The sequence below is a fragment of the Pelophylax lessonae genome (genome assembly GCF_965119305.1).
Source record: "Pelophylax lessonae genome assembly, chromosome: 4".
NCBI lineage: Eukaryota > Metazoa > Chordata > Amphibia > Anura > Ranidae > Pelophylax > Pelophylax lessonae.
Genome location: NC_138771.1, coordinates 339955075 through 339979343, shown reverse-complemented (window position 1 = coordinate 339979343; position 24269 = coordinate 339955075).

The following is a 24269-nucleotide window of genomic DNA, read 5'->3' as shown; positions in this document are numbered from 1 at the left end:
ACTCTCTTCCATGTCCAGTATAACAATGCTAGGAATATGGCGGGGGCGTATTCACTAATGATTGGTCTAGGGACCCCCTAGTCACTCCAATCACATTCCTAGCATTCTCCTGCCCCCTCAATTGGCTTTTGCTAATGGTTCTGGTCCAATCACGGGCTTTTAAAGCCCATTTCCTGAAGCATTGCATTTTGGGCGGTTCTGGTTACCGAATTCCGAACTTTTTGGGCAAAAAGTTCTAAATTCGTCCGAACCTCGAACACCCAATGTTCGGGCCGAACCGATGGTCGACCCAAACCGTTCGATCATCCCTACTTGCCATGCTCTTAACAAGCTTTTTCTGCCATTTGCAGCCCTCCAGCCCTTTCCATGTTTTTTTAGAGCCATTTTAGTGCTCAAAAGTTCGGGTCACCATTGACTTCAATGGGGTTCGGGATCGAGGTCAAGTTTAGGTTAAGTCCGGGTCACGAACCCAGACTTTTTTTTCAAGTTCAGCCGGACCCGCCGAACCCAGACATCCAGGTGTTCGCTCAACTCTAATTTTGAGGTTTTGAATTCTGTAAACTACATACTTTTCAAGCAATGGGCTAAGAATGCAGAGTAAAAAAATGAAAAGACGCTTTGCTATGAACTTATGCTTAACATCCTAATTGTATCAGGTAGGATGTTGACAAAACTGTTTGATATATGGGTTGTTAGTGCAGATTTTATAAATATTTGTAGCCATTACTGGTATTAGGAATATGGTATTTTGTATATAATTTGCAGTATATTTAAAGAACCTAGGTTCTCCCCAGATAGGTGATATCTTTTTGGGATTTATTAGTGTATTTGTTTTATACTTCTATTGCAGCTGTAAAGTCTGTCTTTTTTCATTTGCTTATTGGTTAATACTACATCTTTAACTGGTATTTTACCAGTGAAAAAAAGAAAAAAAAAAACTAAAAAGTCAGCGCTACAATTAAAAAAATATGAATAAAATAAGCTGCTTGCAACATAGGTTAATACAGTGGCGGAACTACCCGGATTACACAGGTCACACTTGCGAATGGGTCTTGGCATTCCACCTCTGTGGAGGGGCCCAAGATGGCATGAAGGCAGATTCACAGTGAGGGCGGAAGTGGGAAAAGTGTATGCCGGGAATGACAGGCAGCCCTGCAGAAGTGAGAGGAGTGTATGGAAGAAATTAAGGATGTGGTTGGCTGTGTGGTGGAAATGACTCAAAACAAGAAAAAATGGCCCGTGGGACTTTATATGAGGTGCGTGCTCAGTGGCTAATAATAAAAACATACACAGTATATGAATAAAAACAATATAACATTTTATTGTATTATAAACAAACATGGCAATATATGCTCAAATACACATGATATAGCTCAAAGGCTCAAATATGAATGGCATATGACATGATTGATATATTCACAGGTATTGGTATGCATCTTGGTGTATCCTCTTGATGAAAAATACCATAATGGATAGTATGAGATATTGGAATGTACATTGTAACTGACGCGTTTCGGGAGCAACATTTCCCTTCCTCAGAGACCAATGCGTTCAAAGTATCTCTATAGAAAATATAATATATTAAAGTCTGCAGTAGGGATGGAGTTTGAATAAAAAGAATTCAATCAAAAATGGGAGCTCAAGGGAGTACTTTATACTCACCAATCAACGGAGCTCGAATAGCAAGGATGTACTCTTGTATGGCAGCGGTGCGTCTCGTCTAACCCGGGAGCTGAAGGGTCCCAATATGACAGCAGCCGGAGATGGGGGGGGGGGTTTCTGGCAGGCAAGTGTGTGTGTGTGATGGGGGACCTTCCATCCTTCCATACCTATTGTTTATATATAAAGTAACAAAGTGATCACAATGTAGCGTGTAGGCTACCAATATTCAAAACATGTATGATATTAATGGGGTGGGAAGGGCTAATGTGATGGATGTGTGAGGGGGGGAAAATGTAAAGTAGGGATGAGGAAAGTGTGGGAGAGGATAGAAGAAAAGAAAGAGAGGGGGGGGAGGGAAAGAAGGGGAAAGAGAGGGAAGGGTAGCAGGGGAGGGGAAGGGATGGGGAAGAAGGGAAGGAAGGAGGGGGGGGGAGAAGGAAAGGAGGAAGGGGGAAGAGGAGGAAGAGAGGAAGGGGAAAGGGAAAAAGCAGGAGAGGGAAGGATGGAATGGGGAAAGGGGGAAAGGGAATGGGGGGAGGGAAAAGGGGGGGGGGCTGGGGGGAGATGGGGAGGAGGGTAAGGGAATGGGGGATAAGAGGGGGGAGGAGGGGAAAGAGGGGGGAGGAAGGGGGTGGGGGGGGGGGGAGAGGGGGAAAATGGAAAGAAGGAAAGACCAAAGCCAAAAGGTGATGACAAGGGATGGAGTGGTGGTGTGTGATGGCAGGGGTAAGGTGATGTGAGAAATATGGGTGAATGAAGAGTCAAAGTGGAGTGCTCAGCTGTGAGGAGTGGGTGAAGGAGAAAGTGGAACCGTGAGAGGAATGGTGGGTGGCTCACCTGTCAGGTATCTCCAAGGCTGGCAGCAAAAAAGAGGACCCTAACGTCATGTCACGGGTGGATGCCGATCTAACAGAGCCTAAGCATCTGTGATCGCGTGTGTGAGAGGAACGCTGAGATGCAGACCTCTCCGTCCCGCAGATATGACGGCACGCAACAGCGTGGGCACGTCAGTAAGGATACCGACGTGCGGCGCTGGAGGTGCGGCATGACGCCGATGTAAGGGTGGACCCGCTCCTCCCAATGAGGGGGAGGGGCGGGGACAGCAAGGGAGGCGGAGCCTCACTCTTTATACATCGCAACTCCCGGGATATAGGCAAAGGCACCACCTGGTACAAGGAGACAGTGTGTCAAAAACTATTAAAACCCCATTGAGAATATAAAAAAGGGGAATAGAACTCTAAAGTAGTGAGATGTTGCCTACTAATAGCAGAAAAAACAAAGATTGTATAAATATATCTTATGATGACAATATGAATAAAATAGCAAAAATAAAAATACAGAGGGGAGGGTCACCAAGATTGCATTAATAGCCAGGAGGAAACCAGATCATTAATGGGCACAATGGGTGTCTTCCACCCTAAATATAAGTACAAAAGGGGTAATGGGCTGGTTTCTTCCAGAGCACTCCTCCATCCCAAAATATGTATCAAAACAAGAAAAAATGGCCCGTGGGACTTTATATGAGGTGCGTGCTCAGTGGCTAATAATAAAAACATACACAGTATATGAATAAAAACAATATAACATTTTATTGCATTATAAACAAACATGGCAATATATGCTCAAATACACATGATATAGCTCAAAGGCTCAAATATGAATGGCATATGACATGATTGATATATTCACAGGTATTGGTATGCATCTTGGTGTATCCTCTTGATGAAAAATACCATAATGTATAGTATGAGATATTGGAATGTACATTGTAACTGACGCGTTTCGGGAGCAACATCACCCTTCCTCAGAGACCAATGCGTTCAAAGTATCTCTATAGAAAATATAATATATTAAAGTCTGCAGTAGGGATGGAGTTTGAATAAAAAGAATTCAATCAAAAATGGGAGCTCAAGGGAGTACTATATACTCACCAATCAACGGAGCTCGAATAGCAAGGATGTTCTCTTGTATGGCAACGGTGCGTCTCGTCTAACCCGGGAGCTGAAGGGTCCCAATATGACAGCAGCCGACAGTGTGTGTGTGATGGGGGACCTTCCATACCTATTGTTTATATATAAACAATAGGTATGGAAGGTCCCCCATCACACACACACTTGCCTGCCAGAAAACCCCCCCCCATCTCCGGCTGCTGTCATATTGGGACCCTTCAGCTCCCGGGTTAGACGAGACGCACCGCTGCCATACAAGAGTACATCCTTGCTATTCGAGCTCCGTTGATTGGTGAGTATATAGTACTCCCTTGAGCTCCCATTTTTGATTGAATTCTTTTTATTCAAACTCCCTCCCTACTGCAGACTTTAATATATTATATTTTCTATAGAGATACTTTGAACGCATTGGTCTCTGAGGAAGGGAGATGTTGCTCCCGAAACGGGTCAGTTACAATGTACATTCCAATATCTCATACTATCCATTATGGTATTTTTCATCAAGAGGATACACCAAGATGCATACCAATACCTGTGAATATATCAATCATGTCATATGCCATTCATATTTGAGCCTTTGAGCTATATCATGTGTATTTGAGCATATATTGCCATGTTTGTTTATAATGCAATAAAATGTTATATTGTTTTTATTCATATACTGTGTATGTTTTTATTATTAGCCACTGAGCACGCACCTCATATAAAGTCCCACGGGCCATTTTTTCTTGTTTTGATACATATTTTGGGATGGAGGAGTGCTCTGGAAGAAACCAGCCCATTACCCCTTTTGTGGTGGAAATGACGGGCGTGTTTGGCAGTCGGGTGGAAGTGAAGAATGAGTTGCGAAAGTGGGCGGGGACACGAGTTGCAGTATAGGGAATGAGAGGACAGTTTGAAGTTAATACAGTTTGGAGGTAGTAGAGTGACAGGACGATGGTGGCCAAAGCTCAAGGCATTCTGCGGGATCTGAGTACAGCGCCTTATCACTCACCGGTAGGAGCTGCTCCAGTGTTGCACACAACCAGGTGAGTGGGATCGGTGTGGGTGTATGTCATGTCCTTTATTCCTACTGACACTGTCATGTATTGGTAGTAAGTGTACAGCAGATGTGAGGGCGCTCCTAGCTTACCACCTCACTACTACTTACTCAGCAATGTAATCCTATGACCAGATCCCCCTCATTATAGTGAGTAGTGAAGGCTGTGTGACAGTTGACAGCTGAGCTTTATAGTGATTAAAAAAAAAGGTTTGGCAGCCATTACACCATAAATCAGAGCTCCACTCAAAAAGGGAAAGCTTCACTTGTCCCCCCCCCCCCTCCACTGCCACAATTGGCACCTTTTGGGAGGAGTGGGTACCTGGTTCCAATAGGTACCCGCTCCCACTTCTGGCTCAGTTTGCCCCGACCTGCGCCGGAAGTTAGGCTCCCCTCCTTCCCCCACAGCCTTCTGGGACACCTCACAAGTTCCAGAAGACTGCGGTCAATTAAAGAAATGCAGCGTTCTTTACGCAGTAGTAGGAGCAGTAGGAGACCGCAAGTCTTCACTGCCAGTGTTCCTTAGTCAAGACGGGTACCAGCACCCGATAGACGATTGAAGAATCGGCTCAGGTGAGGACAACGCTAGATGCCTGGACAGGCAAATGTCCTAATATTAAAAGTCAGCAGCTACAGTATTTGTAGCTTCTGCCTTTTCATTTTTTTGGGGGGAGCCTGGAGCTCTTCTTTAAGGGCCAATTTAAACTATATGTGGTGACAGACGTGTTGCCGCATGGTAAAATGGAAACAATTGAGATCAACACAATAGTACACAATGAATAGCATGAATGGATTCAATGTGTAAAATTTTCATGTGACCTGCTCTGATTGGTCACAACACTCACATAGTACTGGCAGTGGGTCAGTACACTGATCACACAGCGTGTGCAAAAAGGTGAATTACTGCGCTAACCAAACAAAATAAAATAGAAAAGCCGCTAGCACAGACAACTGACAAATACGTTGATAAAAAGCAGACAAAATATATATAAAGTGCAGCACTAAACATAAGTAAACCATAACAGTCCACTATAACCAATTGAATAAATGATGAAAAATATAAAGGTGAAGATATAGCAAAGTGAGTCCCATGTTTAAAGGTGAGGTTAATATCCAAGGTGATGTATGTGGTCACAGTGGTTGCCAGATCCCAACACCATCAGGAGGGAAAAATATATGCGCTCACCGGATAATGTGGACCCAAAATACCTTACAGCATATGGGTCACATGAGGCTCATAAGGTAGATCCTGGATTCCTCTGAATTAGACTGTAACCCCGAATGCTCCAAATGGTAAGTATCAGGTGGAGTGAAGGGAGAAGCTCTCATTCAACCGGTGACATGTGGATACAAACCAGAGGAGGCAAACATAGTGTAAAACCACTAAAACCAATTTATTAATAAAACATGAATTCACTTACAAAACATCCAGTGGTACAGATAGAAATGAAAAGCAGGCAAATCAGGCTGTCTATGGCGATATTCTGACGCGTTTAGTTGTATAAGACATTCTCAAAGGATATTGCCAGCTCAAACTAGAGGAATCACTTATATATATGAATAATTTGATGATAAACGGATCCCACCTGTAACAAAACTGCAGAGCGCCACCATACCAGTCAAAATGGTGTCGGCTTGTGTTCCAAGCCTTACTCTGGAGTGGGCATAATGACTTGACATCACTTCCGGTGTCCACCGGAAGTGAGGTAACAACCCCGTCCTACAAGGAAATAAACAGGCCGCTGATGCGGTGAAACACATCCGCAACACATATCCCAGGAGGACCACTGGCAACAGCGGACCTGTCCATCAGCAAATCACAGGCTGAATATCATAACTAACAAATACAAATGATAATCTGCCTATACTACAATGTAGAAAGAAGAAGCATATAAACAATTAAAAAACATTCCAAATACAAATGAATCAATGCATGAATATAAGCTATATTCAAAGGGAATAAATTGTATAGACCATGAATGACATATAACATATAAAAATATATAAAAAATGTAAAAATCTATGAAAAAATAATGCATATAAAAAATATGAAATTAAAATAGAGAAAGTGGCAAGGAATAAGAAATGAAAACCCCCAAATAAAACCTGGGAAAAAACCATGAAATAAAGGGTAATGTAGATATCATAAACAAAGACAAGAAATAAAGGATTGGCCATCAATGGGATTCTCAACCACTTAGGAGGCATTAATAAATGCGTTGATATCCCATTTGATGTTAAGTGAATAGGATTAATCCAATAAGTTTCACACCGTGAAACCCCACGTTAGTTGGGCCACCTCTCCAGGGGTCTGTAAAATGATCAATAATTTGGAACAATGTACCTTTGGGGTCTTTTTGATGGTGTAGTAAATAGTGTTTGGGTACACTGTGATTACTTTTACCTGTGTTGATATTGGTAATATGTTCATTCAGCCTTACATAAAAGGGCCTTGCACCCCCACAAACTGTTTTTTGACATGGACAGGTCAGTAAATACACAACGTGGGTGGTAGCACAGGTGGAATTTTTTTTTATGAGATATAAGGAATGTGTGACCGTAGATTGGAAAGATGTGAACTTGTGATGGTAGAAGGAAGTTATGGGGTTGTTAACTGAGATTAGGATAAGTGAAAAACTCCCAGAAAAAATAAAGCATTCACCCACTGGCAATATTTTGGATGCTCATAAGTCTATGTGTTAAAAAGAGAATCCCACTTCTTTTTCATCAGGTCCTGATAGCAGTTAACCCCCCTCCCCCCCCCCCCCCCACACACACACACAGACACACACACACACTTTTTATCTTCTATTTTTATTTTTCCTGGGGAGTGTGGGGGAAATGGGTGGCTTAGGCAATTAATTAATAGCTCAGCTTGCCTTTTTTACTGTTTCTGTAACCAGCAACTTAAAATTGTATCTTTTTGATTTATACTGTATAATGTTCTGATGGTGGGGTTATCAGGGTGTTATGTGAAAAGGCCTATTGTGAAACATTGAATATCAAGCGAGTGCTGATGCAAAACATTTGTACCAGGTTAACCCTTGTGGTTTTGTACATATAAAGGTCACACATTCAGCATTCTGGGTTGGCACACATTAAATTATTAATGGCCAATCTAAGGAGGAAATGGGTGACTGTGGCAAGTGACATTTGCTTAGTGTTAGTGAGTATACAGGGGTACTTTATGTCCCTCACCTCACAACAGGGGTCTCCATATTGGAGCCTGCTGTGGTGCAGGGTGAGCTTAGGGGCCTGGCCTGCGTAGTCACAAATACAAAGCCTTGTAACAGTAAAGTTCGTTGGCTTCCCTTGGTGTGTGTCCTTGAGGCCAAGTCTAATCTTAATACAGTGTTGAACTTATGTATAAGACATGTGGTGTCAGAAGACAAAATGTAAGGTTGGTTAAGAGTGGGACATGCTCTTCATCCCTTCTTGTAACCATTACCAGGTTTGCAGTGTCTGTTGGATCCTGGTACGAGGAGGTTAAATGCCTTAGGAACTGAAGTGTGGATTGCTACATTATTGAGTGGTGGTTTCTTACATGCCCTCTAGGGGGGCTCCAGATCTCAATAGCCCACTCTCAGCAAACAACTATCTCCCTGTTCCCAGTATCTATGTGTTTCCATGCACTCCTGCCAGCCTGTGCTGTTCTCCCTATAGACCTCTGATCCCTGCATCTCAGTAATGCGAGGAACTCTTGCCTGCTTTTCAGCCCTTGGTTCCTAAGAGTTATCTGCTCAGGTGAGTCAGATTTCCTCAACTTGGAAATCGTTTGCAGTGCAAACCATCTCCTCCTTTAGAATCTCTGGAGACGACCAGGCTGCTCATTAGATTCTGTGACTTTGCCATTCCACCATTGTGCAAGTTTAGTTTTCCCCTGTCAGCACTAATGGGTATCCTTCCTGCCTTGGACTCCTTTTGTACCTCTTCTGTATTATTGTGTACATGCATTACCTGGGACCCCATGCACCTCAGGGTACAGTATGTCATACATATTTTAACACCTGTGTTCTTGTAAGCTCAGAATTCCACTGCTGATAAGTCACTCCTGTTTCCCTCTGTGCCCTGCACTCCAGTGCAGTAAGTGTTTTTTTCCTGGGATTCTCTGTCCTGCCTTCCTGTAAGACCAGCAATCCAATGCTGCACTATACTCCTGCCATTCCTGTGAGTCCTATATTCTGTGCTTTCCAAGATCCTTGTCTCTGTGCTTCCCTGTACCAGGTCAACTGAAGCCGGCATGAGCACACCGCCATCCAGTGCTCAGGCTGCACCACGCGTCCATGATCTCAACCATTAGTGAAAGTACCCCTTCATGACAACGGGCAATGCTAGTGACTAGTTTTTTGCCCTTTGCCTTTTTTGGGCGTAACGCCTTCAGTACAGGTCCTCTTTAAATAAATGTAAATTACATTTCAGTGCGAGGAGCGACAAACCCAAGTGTTCCTACTTTTGTAGGGTAGTCTAGTGGATGAAAACAAAATTTTCCTAGCGCAGAGGGAAATAAAAAAAATTAAAAAAAGGTTGTATGAAATTTATGTGTTCAAAGGAATCAATAAGAAAACATCCACAATTTATTTAATGCAGGTTAGCAATTTAATTAATTAAATGACAACTTGCCATGGGGAAAACAGCAATGCAGTCACTTATTATACATGAGGTATGTAAGACCCTAAAAAACCCTATCTGCAATGTGCTATGTCATTTTAGTTACGTAATTTAAAATGTGAAATGAATTGGAACAAAACAAAGTATTGTAGATGTTGCCTAATGCACTAAAAAGACTTGTTCAAATTAAAAATAGCTGTTGCCTCTTTTAGAGATATTAATAACTGTTGTAATAAGCATTAATTAATAATCATCTTTAAATATTTATTTTTCAACCACTGTTACAGGCACAGTCTGCAATGAGATTTAAAAATTCACAACTCTTAAGCGAGAGCTTGCATGTTTAGGAACGTTAAGTGCTTAGCTGGTATTTTTTTTTTTTTAATTCACACTACACAGAAATGTTTGCTACAAAAATCACAAACAATGCCAATTGCAATGAATGTACTTGCAAACATTTGCAAATATCGCTACTAAAAATGATTCATAATTCTTATTCATGAACACATGCTAAATTCTTCAGTTGGACTATATATGAAAGGTTGATTTAATATTTTATTCTTGGGTATTGGGAAATATTGGCTCTGACTACAATCTGGTTTGATAATAGCTTGTGCCAGTTCTCGTGCTTTTTTTATTTTATTTTTTAAATAATCACAAAGAATTAATACCACCCTACTCTAGACACCTACTGTACCTATTTCAGATTGATTTTTTAATAAAAAAAAAATAAAAAAAAAAATAGATGATTTATTTGTAGCAAAATGTATAAACCTGGTAGCAAACTAAGTGCAGCTACTTAAAGTGTAGACCCTGGGCCTTATGGGTTTACATCTCAGTGAAAATAAGCTGCAGTGTCTACATCCCTTTAGTTGAGGAATAGTCTTAGAAGTCTTCTCACCAATAATTAATTTTCTGTTGCAGGAGATACCTGTACATTGTTTTCAGAAAATATAGATTCTTTAAGCCACAAGCATAAATTATTACATTTTTTGAGGAGTTCTGTACATTTTACAGAAGGACTTTGGGTTGCCAAATTGTTGTCGTGATTGTGACGATGATTGTGATGGCCAGACACAAGAAAAAAAAAACAGAATGGTCTGTTTAGTAGCTATAATTGCATGCTATAGGACAGATTTGCAGTTTGAAAAGATATTACTTCTTCAACATTTTTATACAAACTCAACACTTTGAGTTAAAGTGGGTAAATAACTGTTAAAGGTTTAAATTTGCACAGGTGAACTTATAATATTATGTATACGCTTATAAAGTTTTTTTTATATATCTTATCAAAGGCAGTAAGCAGTCAGGTTACCTTACCTAATGAAAATAGAATGCAGGTGCATTGGCTATAAAGTCTCTGGAAAACTGTTAATTTTAGGTTGAAGCCTTTCAGTGATGAAAACCATTAAAGCTTAGGGGAAACGGAAATGATGGGAACAATATCTGTAGTTGAGTTTTTTTTTTTTCTGTTGCCTTGTTGGCATTGCACGAAAAGTGAATAAAGGTCTTATCAACTTTTTCAGAGCAAAATATGTATCTACTTAATTGCAACAAATACATGTAGAAGTGAAATCTTAAAATAGTAAGTGAAACATTCATCATTAAACATATAGCTTGGCTTGGGAAGAAATGACAGCTTTAGATGGCTAACAATTTCAGCTGTCGTGAAAGATGACATTGTTTTACTTCCTGCGCTATAAATGGATATCGAGACTGTAATTATTTGATATATTCTGAGAACAAAGACATCAGAGTGAGTCAATTTTCTGCAGTAGTTGCAAAAAAGTGAAAAGAACATTGTTTAGTATTATGGAGGTTGAAATGCACATTGTAAAAGTCTACATTTTGTGTGGTACTGGCCGGCAAGATTGTGGACGGTGTAGATGTGTCACATGTGTGATTTTGGAAAGGGTCAGGGACAGTAGATTGTGTTTTGTGTGTAATAGAGTTTAATGAAGTTGCACCAGCAACGCAAGTGTTGTGTTTCCGATGCAGTTTTTGATGTGTTTTGTGTTTTTCTTTCCCCTTTAAAAACACTGAATAAAGCTAGTTGCTAAGGAGCGGGCCAGGAAGCTGGCTGCCGCTGGAAGCCAGTAAGTCATCAGCTGTCAGCAGGGTTTCCCACTGACAGCTGAATGTAAAAAAAAAAGAATTAGAAATAGAGGCAGTGCTCTCCACAGGGTAACCCAGTCCAAGCATAAGATCCTCTCCCAGGTGTCGTGGCACAGTGTGTCCTTGCACACTAAATCAGCATACTAACATGAAGGAGCGGGCAACGCTGTAATGCTTTGAAGTGTACTTTATTTGAATATATCGGAGTGACAATAAAATGATAGCTCTGACGCGTTTTGGCAAAGAGCCTTAGTCGTAGAATTACAGTGTTGCTGGTTCCTTCCATGTTTGTAAAAAAAAAGATTTGCCGGCTAAAAAATTTGTGAAAAAAATGATGTGGAGTCCCCCCCAATCCATATTAGACCCTTATCTGAACATGCAGTCCAGCAGGTCAGGAAAGTGAGGGGACGAGTGAGTGGCACTGCCCTCTGTGATGTCATCGACCAGTACATACTGGGCTGCTGATGTCACAGGAGAGCAGTGAAACCAGGTAACTTTGACGGGTGGCCTCGCCCTATGACTTTTTAACTTTTTAAGTAATGTAGACACAGCGGGGCAGGCAGTCCAGGTGAGCATTTGTGGTGAGCATAGCTTTTTCTTTATTTTGTTTTTCGGATCTGGCGGTGGAGGCGGCGGTGTGATTGACGATAGATCTACAACAGGGGACATTGTTTTTTAAATAAAGGAATTGTTAAAAACTGGCTCCTGCCTTTATTCACTTTTACACTTTATTCACTTTTACACTACCATGTACCCCATACTCATTCACAAGGGGGGCAGGATCTGGGGGGCACCTTGTTAAAGGGGGCTTCCATATTCCGATAAGGCCCCCACCTGTAGACCCTCACAACCACAGCCCAGGGTTGTGGGGTAGAGGACCTTTTCCCCATCAACATAGGGACAAGGTGCTTTGAGGTGGGGGGGCAGAGCACCCCCTCATGTTGAGGATATGCGGCCTGGTATGGTTAAGGAGGGACGGACGCTCACTCGTCCCCTCCCTTTCCTGATCTGCTGGGCTGCATGCCTGGATAAGGGTCTGGTATGGATTTGGGGGGGACCCACGCTGTTTTTTTTTTCCTGATTTTTTTTTTTTTGCTGGCAATTCTTTTTTTTACATTTTGCTGTCAGCGAGGAAGCCCACTGAGAGCTGATGATTCATTGGTTGTTATGTATGCAGTGGCCAGCTTCTCAGCCTGCTCCTTAGCAACCAGCTATTTACAGTGTTTTTAAAGAAAAAAAAAACACAAACACAAAATGCATGAAAACTACTTGCAAAAACTCATAAAAAACAAGCGTTTAAAAAAGCGAACCGCACCGCAAAACGAGCCAGAAAAAACGCATCAAGCGCAGCCTGCATAGATCTGAACCTAGGCTTAGGTTCATTGAACACTAAAAAGGTATACATATTGCATGTATATTTCGTGCAGTACAATAAGGGACACACTGTTAGTCAGAAACTGACCTTGTTTTATGGTATGGACTTGGAGTTGTACACAGCCCTCTTGCATTGTAAGTTTTTTTTTTTTTTTTTTGCTGCTCTGTTCAATAAAAAAATGCAAGACAAACATGCTTGGACTGTTTCTGGGAGTACACTTTATTGGCTAATAATAATAAAAATAATATTACTTACCACCAGCTTAGTATATCCTTTCAGGGCTTTGAATTTACAGGAACCATCTACGTTCTTTACTTTTTTCCGTACTTCTGTGGAAGTGAGGCCCATTACACAGCAGTGTGTGTTAACATTGCATGGTGTAAATAATTCCTGCAGTCTGACTTAAAGTCTTTGTTACCCGAAAAAAAAAATGATCTCCTTCACTCCCAGCCCTGCCCCACCCCTCTCTGCCCCTCTCTGCCCCTCTCCTCTCCTCCACCATCCCCTCTCCTCTCATATAGACTCACACACTGATCACGAGTCTAAAAAAATGAATGCATTTTGAGACTGATGTTATATTGTGCCAAGAAATCCATTTTTATGCAGTGGAAATCCTCCACTCCTCCTACTGTAGCCTTTTGGTCAATCAGGCACTTCCACTATACAAATTGACATATGAAGCTAGAGGCCTCCCTCCAAATTCCATAAAGTTTGAGATACTTGGATGAACTCTGATCACACTATATCTCCTAATACATAGACGGAGACAAGATACTATGAATAAAAGTGTGACATTTGTTTTGCCATAATACTACGTTAATGGTAAGATAACCTGTTCACAGCATACATAACCCTTGCTGTTATCTGATGATCTTACGTACACTATGTATTATATGCACTGACTGGACTATTCATTGTTCTTTCTCTATTCTCTAGTATTACTTTTGATTATATGTTTTGTACTTTTTTGTATGTGTACAATAAAGTTAACCTTTAAAAAAAAAAAAAAAATGAACGTGCCTGTCTTTCATTAGTAACCCTGCCCCATCCACAAATTTCATGTTCCAGCAGTCAAAATATTGTTGTAATATTTGGTATATGTCTGATGCTATTAAACTTACCGGTAATTGTTTTTTATTAATTCGTTTTTTTTTGGGGGGGGGTTTACGTGTCATGTGACCGGCGTGGCGCCAATCGGCGCTGCGTGGCCATAGGGTCAAAGATTGCAGATTCCTCTTTTGACGTATCTTGTATACGTCAAAAGGAATCTTCGCCCCTCCTACACTGCTCCTTCGACTGCATACAAGGAATGGAGAAGAGACATGTGAACGCAACTTCAAGACTAAAATAGAGGTATTTCCCATATGAAAACAAAAAAAAGATTAACACTGCACTGCTTATATAATAATTTATGTTATGATACAGTAATTTGGGCAACTTGGGGTAACAACCACTTTAAGTGATTGCTTCATCTATAAAGTTTATTCAAAACATAATTCCTTTCAGTGAGTAAGCAAAATGTGGTTTTCCTTTTATATCCTACTTTCAAGTCCAATATATATCCCTGTAGCTTTCTCATAGTGATGTTTTGCTACTATATCTTGCAACCTAAAAACGTATTTGGTTAATTTTCATTTCAAATCAAATATATCTCCCTAGGACCCTATTTTTTTTTCCTTTTTACTTGGGTACATAAAAAGATGTTTGTTTTTTTTAATTCACTGTAGTCTCAATTCTTTACATGGAAAATGTGTGACATGAAGCCAGAAAAATCTATGGTTGTGTCCAGGATGGGAAATATATTTATCCCAGGTTCATGCTGTACACTGATTGCTTTTGTATTTCTGTAGTAATCCTCCTCGGTATTGCACCTCCCACTCCTGCCACTATAATCTTCTGATTTGTTGGGGGTTAAGTTGTAATCCTCCTCGTTCCTGCACCTTCCCACATACATTTGTGACCAGGGTGACTTTCCCAGCTGATAACTCCAATTGTGGACACGCTGAGCACGGACAGCCAGAGTTACACCCAGTTGTGCCAATATTTCTGTTTTTGAACTGTCATAGTTCTTTGCATCCGCAGGCTCAAAATCAAAATAAGCCTTTTGGGACTCTCCAGATAGTAGGTGAGCCGCTAGTCCAGCCCATTGTCCTTTAGGTCAGCTCTCTTTTCCAGCAGTTCTTTCAAACATGGTGAAAAACATCTCAGAGTCATCATCTGCAGTCATTTTTGGCAACTGGTGGCTTACCCCAAAAGTTGGTATGGTACTGGCTTCACTCCCAGCCTCGGTCTGCTGCCTCTGCTGAAGCTATTTTCTGATGGGCTCAATTTGCTGCTGGTGTCTCTTATGCTGCTGTGCCAGCAGATCCCTATGGTGGGCCTCCTGCTGGACTGCTAAGCTCTGTTGGTGGGCTACAAGGCACTAACGGTGAGCAATAATATAAAAGTGTAGCGCTAAAATATCTCAGGAATAATAGACCATATAGTTCATAAGTCCATAGTTTGGTATAAACAATAGAAAGAAATAGCGGGGGAGGAGCCTGCACGTCATTACGCCGGTCCGGAGGTACCAGGAAGTGGTTTGAAGGCTTTTGTGAGCTGGCACGGCTGAAGTGCCTATCAATGTAAGTGCAATTCCTATGTTCATCAATAAATAGCCCCTTAATCAATACAGAGAGCATTAGATCTCCTTTTGTATGTTTTTCATCAACTGCATCCCTGAGACCTGAGAGATTGGTTGGAGGTGAAGACAGAGGGGATCACCAGGCGACTGTGGATACTAATCTATGTGCCTGTTTTGACTCATTTGAGTCTCCGTTTGAGGTGAGCTGCTAATCTCACTATTTGTCACTGGAGCACTGGGAGTGAAGCATGCAGCACATTTTGCACAGATGAAGATTTTTTTATTCATATGTCACTTGGATTGCACTGTGTATTGGGACTTTTTTTCACATATATTATTTAGTCACTTTACCTATTATTGGGACATTTAACATTTTGGATTGTTTGTTTCATATTGATTTATGATTATCACATTATTATTTGTCACATAATTTTCAAGCGATTTGTTTTAGTATTTTCATTCACTTAGCGCAGCAATATTATTTTATTGAATAGAAAGAAATAGCTCATTCCAGAAAGAGATTCCTCAGAAAAAGTGCTTGTTTCCCAACAGCATACACATGCAGATCTTCAATTATCGAAAGCCAAGTGTAAGACAGCCACCACCATGAGGAATAATTCAGCCTCTTACCAGATCACCATGATCCTTATTACAGGGATCATAGATTGCAGAGAAATAAATGGCAGATGCACATCAGGGAAGGTCTCTCTAACAGCTATTCACCGATCGATCCGGCATAATCCCCAGCAATTGTCCAGTCATATGTGGGAAAGACAACTCTCATAGCATGATTTTATTCATACACAAGTCAATTGGCAACTTACATAAGTCCCAGATCAATACAGAGTGTCATATAGAATCTCCTTAGACAGATATGAACCGTTACCAAACCAAAAAGATGGCCGCCATGTCTCTCGTTTGTAGCGACGTGACGTGCTGCAAGCTCCTCCTATGCGTTTCGTCACACATCTGACGTCGTCAGAATTATTTCTCATGGTGGAGGCTGTCTTACACTTGGCTTTCGATAATTGAAGATCTTCATGTGTATGCTGTTGTGAAACAAGCACTTTTTCTGAGGAATCTCTTTCTGGAATGAGCTATTTCTTTCTATTGTTTATACCAAACTATAGACTTATGAACTATATGGTCTATTATTCCTGAGATATTTTAGCGCTACACTTTTATATTATATGTTGTTTTTGATCTGTTTTGCTCATTCAGGATCAGGTGTTGGCTGCTTGTCTAATTGTTCTATATTGAATAATTGTATACATCTCTATAAGAGCAGCAATTTCACTGTAAACTAATGGTGAGCTGCAAGGCTCTGTTGTAAACTTGCATTTGTCTGCTGTTGATGTGCATTTGCCAGAGCCAGTTATCTCAGTATCTCCTCCATGCTTGCCTTACCTCCACTTCCCACAAAACCTCAACCATATTTGAGAGATAAGCTCAGTAGCGGGGTGAGTAGGACCCCCTGGATGGGTCACAGCACATTGAAGCAAGCACATGGACAGCAGGATCTTTGTGAAAACAAAACTGTGGTTTATTTACAAGTATGTGGTTACAAAATGCAGGTATCAAAACAGCAAAAATAAAACAAAACAGAAAATAAACTCTTGCCACTTTGGGCATCTAACTGCAAAACACAGCAACCTGTCTACTTGGTCTTGAACAGCCTATAGCTGCCCAAACTGTCTGTACGTGACACTGAAATAAACAGAGGCCTGTAGTCACACAGACTTAATCTAACCACTCAGGCTCACTACACAGAACAAAAACAAAAGCAATCAGTGTACAGCATGAATCTGGGACAAATATTTCTCCCATTCTGGACACAACCCAAAGATTTTCCGGTCTTCCTGTCACAAATGTTACATAGTACATATTACATTGTACATCCATATTTTGGGTTCTGACTAGTGTTGAGCGAACACGGACTGTATTATTCGTGTTCGTACCGAATAATTGGATTTTTTGTACCCGAACACGGACACGGACACTTTACTGTATGTTCGGGTAAAAATCCGTGTTCGGTCGTTTTATTTCCGGGTTTTGCATGCTTTGGCGCTCTTTTCATGGCGGGCTTTCAACAGCCAATCAACAATCGTTTAACTGGTGTGCCTTAAGCCATCCCAGCCATGCCTGCAAATGTCTCAGTAGCTGTGATTGGCCGTCTGAAGCATGTGACCAAGTCTTTATAAGTTCGAGGCAGCCGCAGCGGCGTCATTATGCTGCTTAGATTCAGGGACAGAGCACACATCAACGTGCTGGCTGCTGATTAGGGAAAGATAGGCAGGAAAAAACCATTTGTGTCCGGATAGAATTGAGGGACAGGTCGGAGTGTTTAGGCAGGGCGAGTTGTAGGCATTTTAGGGATAGAGTCTGCTGAATTATAGGGTCAGTGTCTTCTACAAACTACAATCGATATTGCTGTGTGGGGGGTGGGGTCTGCACTCAATCCTGATCTACGATCTCTTCTCAATCCTGTTAGGGACAGAGTCTGCTGAATTTTAGGGAAACTGTGTTCTACAAACTACAATCGATATTGCTGTGTGGTGTGGGATTGGAGATAGGCAGGTGTCAGTGATCCACATCCATTTTTCTGTGTGTGAGCTGCAGTGAACACAATCTTTTTGGGCTGCAGTGAACACAATCTTTTTGGGCTGCAGTGAACACAATCTTTTTGGGCTGCAGTGAACACAATCTTTTTGGGCTGCAGTGAACACAATCTTTTTGGGGTGCAGTGAACAAAATCTTTTTGGGGTGCAGTGAACACAATCCTTTTTGGTGTGCAGTGAACACAATCTTTGTGGGGTGCAGTGAACAAAATCCTTTGTGGGGTGCAGTGAACACAATCTTTTTGGGGTGCAGTGAACAAAATCCTTTTTGGGGTGCAGTGAACAACATCCTTTTTGGGGTGCAGTGAACACAATCTTTTTGGGGTGCAGTGAACAAAATCCTTTGTGGGGTGCAGTGAACACAATCTTTTTGGGGTGCAGTGAACACAATCTTTTTGGGGTGGAGTGAACAACATCCTTTTTGGGGTGCAGTGAACAAAATCCTTTTTGGGGTGCAGTGAACAAAATCATTTTTGGGGTGCAGTGAACACAATCTTTTTGGGGTGCAGTGAACACAATCTTTGTGGGGTGCAGTGAACACAATCTTTTTGGGGTGGAGTGAACAACATCCTTTTTGGGGTGCAGTGAACAACATCCTTTTTGGGGTGCAGTGAACACAATCTTTTTGGGGTGCAGTGAACACAATCTTTGTGGGGTACAGTGAACAGAATCTTTGTGGGGTGCAGTGAACACAATCTTTGGGGGGTACAGTGAACACAATCTTTGTGAGGTGCAGTGAACACAATCTTTGTGGGGTGCAGTGAACACAATCATTGTGGGGTGCAGTGAACTCAATCTTTGTGGGGTACAGTGAACACAATCTCATACTTCTGAAGGTTTGAGGGTGCTGCCTGTTCCATACTCCCCCTACTCCTCATCTAGCCTTTTAGGGGTACAAACAATAGTAATTGGGGCCTAGTGTGGTTGTGTACGTGTGATATACATACACTTTTTTGGGATCATATTTTCTATTCCGCTATTTAATCAAAAACCTTTGGGGATCAGTTAAATTGGGGGATAGTCTGTGTTGGTACGTGTGAGAGAGATCCACCTTTCCAAGTTGTTGGGGTTCATCTCATACTTCTGAAGGTTTGAGGGTGCTGCCTGTTCCATACTCCCCCTACTCCTAGCCTTTTAGGGGTACAAACAATAGTAATTGGGGCCTAGTGTGGTTGTGTACGTGTGATATACATACACTTTTTTGGGATCATATTTTCTATTCCGCTATTTAATCAAAAACCTTTGGGGATCAGTTAAATTGGGGGATAGTCTGTGTTGGTACGTGTGAGAGAGATCCACCTTTCCAAGTTGTTGGGGTTCATCTCATACTTCTGAAGGTTTGAGGGTGCTGCCTGTTCCATACTCCCCCTACTCCTAGCCTTTTAGGGGTACAAACAATAGTAATTGGGGCCTAGTGTGGTTGTGTACGTGTGATATACATACACTTTTTTGGGATCATATTTTCTATTCCGCTATTTAATCAAAAACCTTTGGGGATCTGTTAAATTGGGGGATAGTCTGTGTTGGTACGTGTGAGAGAGATCCACCTTTCCAAGTTGTTGGGGTTCATCTCATACTTCTGAAGGTTTGAGGGTGCTGCCTGTTCCATACTCCCCCTACTCCTAGCCTTTTAGGGGTACAAACAATAGTAATTGGGGCCTAGTGTGGTTGTGTACGTGTGATATACATACACTTTTTTGGGATCATATTTTCTATTCCGCTATTTAATCAAAAACCTTTGGGGATCAGTTAAATTGGGGGATAGTCTGTGTTGGTACGTGTGAGAGAGATCCACCTTTCCAAGTTGTTGGGGTTCATCTCATACTTCTGAAGGTTTGAGGGTGCTGCCTGTTCCATACTCCCCCTACTCCTAGCCTTTTAGGGGTACAAACAATAGTAATTGGGGCCTAGTGTGGTTGTGTACGTGTGATATACATACACTTTTTTGGGATCATATTTTCTATTCCGCTATTTAATCAAAAACCTTTGGGGATCAGTTAAATTGGGGGATAGTCTGTGTTGGTACGTGTGAGAGAGATCCACCTTTCCAAGTTGTTGGGGTTCATCTCATACTTCTGAAGGTTTGAGGGTGCTGCCTGTTCCATACTCCCCCTACTCCTAGCCTTTTAGGGGTACAAACAATAGTAATTGGGGCCTAGTGTGGTTGTGTACGTGTGATATACATACACTTTTTTGGGATCATATTTTCTATTCCGCTATTTAATCAAAAACCTTTGGGGATCAGTTAAATTGGGGGATAGTCTGTGTTGGTACGTGTGAGAGAGATCCACCTTTCCAAGTTGTTGGGGTTCATCTCATACTTCTGAAGGTTTGAGGGTGCTGCCTGTTCCATACTCCCCCTACTCCTAGCCTTTTAGGGGTACAAACAATAGTAATTGGGGCCTAGTGTGGTTGTGTACGTGTGATATACATACACTTTTTTGGGATCATATTTTCTATTCCGCTATTTAATCAAAAACCTCTGGGGATCAGTTAAATTGGGGGATAGTCTGTGTTGGTACGTGTGAGAGAGATCCACCTTTCCAAGTTGTTGGGGTTCATCTCATACTTCTGAAGGTTTGAGGGTGCTGCCTGTTCCATACTCCCCCTACTCCTAGCCTTTTAGGGGTACAAACAATAGTAATTGGGGCCTAGTGTGGTTGTGTACGTGTGATATACATACACTTTTTTGGGATCATATTTTCTATTCCGCTATTTAATCAAAAACCTTTGGGGATCAGTTAAATTGGGGGATAGTCTGTGTTGGTACGTGTGAGAGAGATCCACCTTTCCAAGTTGTTGGGGTTCATCTCATACTTCTGAAGGTTTGAGGGTGCTGCCTGTTCCATACTCCCCCTACTCCTAGCCTTTTAGGGGTACAAACAATAGTAATTGGGGCCTAGTGTGGTTGTGTACGTGTGATATACATACACTTTTTTGGGATCATATTTTCTATTCCGCTATTTAATCAAAAACCTTTGGGGATCAGTTAAATTGGGGGATAGTCTGTGTTGGTACGTGTGAGAGAGATCCACCTTTCCAAGTTGTTGGGGTTCATCTCATACTTCTGAAGGTTTGAGGGTGCTGCCTGTTCCATACTCCCCCTACTCCTAGCCTTTTAGGGGTACAAACAATAGTAATTGGGGCCTAGTGTGGTTGTGTACGTGTGATATACATACACTTTTTTGGGATCATATTTTCTATTCCGCTATTTAATCAAAAACCTTTGGGGATCAGTTAAATTGGGGGATAGTCTGTGTTGGTACGTGTGAGAGAGATCCACCTTTCCAAGTTGTTGGGGTTCATCTCATACTTCTGAAGGTTTGAGGGTGCTGCCTGTTCCATACTCCCCCTACTCCTAGCCTTTTAGGGGTACAAACAATAGTAATTGGGGCCTAGTGTGGTTGTGTACGTGTGATATACATACACTTTTTTGGGATCATATTTTCTATTCCGCTATTTAATCAAAAACCTTTGGGGATCAGTTAAATTGGGGGATAGTCTGTGTTGGTACGTGTGAGAGAGATCCACCTTTCCAAGTTGTTGGGGTTCATCTCATACTTCTGAAGGTTTGAGGGTGCTGCCTGTTCCATACTCCCCCTACTCCTAGCCTTTTAGGGGTACAAACAATAGTAATTGGGGCCTAGTGTGGTTGTGTACGTGTGATATACATACACTTTTTTTGGATCATATTTTCTATTCCGCTATTTAATCAAAAACCTTTGGGGATCAGTTAAATTGGGGGATAGTCTGTGTTGGTACGTGTGAGAGAGATCCACCTTTCCAAGTTGTTGGGGTTCATCTCATACTTCTGAAGGTTTGAGGGTGCTGCCTGTTCCATACTCCCCCTACTCCTAGCCTTTTAGGGGTACAAACAATAGTAATTGGGGCCTAGTGTGGTTGTGTACGTGTGATATACATACACTTTTTTGGGATCATATTTTCTATTCCGCTATTTAATCAAAAACCTTTGGGGATCAGTTAAATTGGGGGATAGTCTGTGTTGGTACGTGTGAGAGAGATCCACCTTTCCAAGTTGTTGGGGTTCATCTCATACTTCTGAAGGTTTGAGGGTGCTGCCTGTTCCATACTCCCCCTACTCCTCATCTAGCCTTTTAGGGGTACAAACAATAGTAATTGGGGCCTAGTGTGGTTGTGTACGTGCGAGATACATACACTTTTTTTGATCATATTTCCTATTCCGCTATTCAATAAAAACCTTTGAGGATCAATTGAATTGCGGGATAGTCTGTGTCGGTACGTGTGAGAGAGATCCACCTTTCCAAGTTGTTGGGGTTCATCTCATACTTCTGAAGGTTTGAGGGTGCTGCCTGTTCCATACTCCCCCTACTCCTCATCTAGCCTTTTAGGGGTACAAACAATAGTAATTGGGGCCTAGTGTGGTTGTGTACGTGTGATATACATACACTTTTTTTGGATCATATTTTCTATTCCGCTATTTAATCAAAAACCTTTGGGGATCAGTTAAATTGGGGGATAGTCTGTGTTGGTACGTGTGAGAGAGATCCACCTTTCCAAGTTGTTGGGGTTCATCTCATACTTCTGAAGGTTTGAGGGTGCTGCCTGTTCCATACTCCCCCTACTCCTCATCTAGCCTTTTAGGGGTACAAACAATAGTAATTGGGGCCTAGTGTGGTTGTGTACGTGCGAGATACATACACTTTTTTTGATCATATTTCCTATTCCGCTATTCAATAAAAACCTTTGAGGATCAATTGAATTGCGGGATAGTCTGTGTCGGTACGTGTGAGAGAGATCCACCTTTCCAAGTTGTTGGGGTTCATCTCATACTTCTGAAGGTTTGAGGGTGCTGCCTGTTCCATACCCCCCCTACTCCTCATCTAGCCTTTTAGGGGTACAAACAATAGTAATTGGGGCCTAGTGTGGTTGTGTACGTGCGAGATACATACACTTTTTTTGATCATATTTCCTATTCCGCTATTCAATAAAAACCTTTGAGGATCAATTGAATTGCGGGATAGTCTGTGTCGGTACGTGTGAGAGAGATCCACCTTTCCAAGTTGTTGGGGTTCATCTCATACTTCTGAAGGTTTGAGGGTGCTGCCTGTTCCATACCCCCCCTACTCCTCATCTAGCCTTTTAGGGGTACAAACAATAGTAATTGGGGCCTAGTGTGGTTGTGTACGTGCGAGATACATACACTTTTTTTGATCATATTTCCTATTCCGCTATTCAATAAAAACCTTTGAGGATCAATTGAATTGCGGGATAGTCTGTGTCGGTACGTGTGAGAGAGATCCACCTTTCCAAGTTGTTGGGGTTCATCTCATACTTCTGAAGGTTTGAGGGTGCTGCCTGTTCCATACTCCCCCTACTCCTCATCTAGCCTTTTAGGGGTACAAACAATAGTAATTGGGGCCTAGTGTGGTTGTGTACGTGTGATATACATACACTTTTTTTGGATCATATTTTCTATTCCGCTATTCAATAAAAACCTTTCTAGGGCAAGATCTTAAATTACAGAAATATGAGGAGACCGTCAAATAAGGGCCGTGGCCTGGGTCGTGGTGCTGCTGGTAGAGCTCCTGTTGCAAGGAGAGGACATGGTCGATCTGTGCCAGCTACACGCACAAGTGAAACACCTTCCTCAAGTGTGAGTAGGCGACAGAACCTGCATCAGTATTTGGTAGGGCATCAAACGCCCCTAGAAGTGATGAGGCCAGAACAAGTTGAGGCGATAGTAGATTGGTTTGCTGCTGACAGTGCCTCCAGTTCCTTCACATTGTCTCCCACCCAGTCTACTGCAGAAAGGTCAGAGTTGGCACCTGCAGCCAATGTCCAACCGTCTTTCACCTCACCCCCTTGCAAATCAGGCCAGCAGTCTGAGCCCCAAGCCATACAGCAGTCTCTTATTCTTTTTGAGGACTCTGTCAGCAGGGTTTCCCAGGGCCATCCACCTAGCCCTGCCCCAGAAGTGGAAGAGATTGAGTGCAGCGATGCCCAACCACTTATTTCTCAAGATGAGTACATGCAAGGATCATCGCAGCACGTCTCCGATGATGACGAAACGCAGGTGCCAACTGCTGCGGCGTTCAGCATTGTGGAGACCGACAAGGAGGGCAGGGGTGAAGACTGGGTGGAAGATGATGTGGAGGACGATGAGGTCCTCGACCCCACATGGAATGAACGTCATGCAGGTGACCTGAGTAGTTTGGAGGAAGAGGCGGTGGTCGCACAGAGCCACCAGCACAGCAGAAGAGGGAGCAGGGTGCAGAAGCGGAGCGGCCGTGCCCTAGAC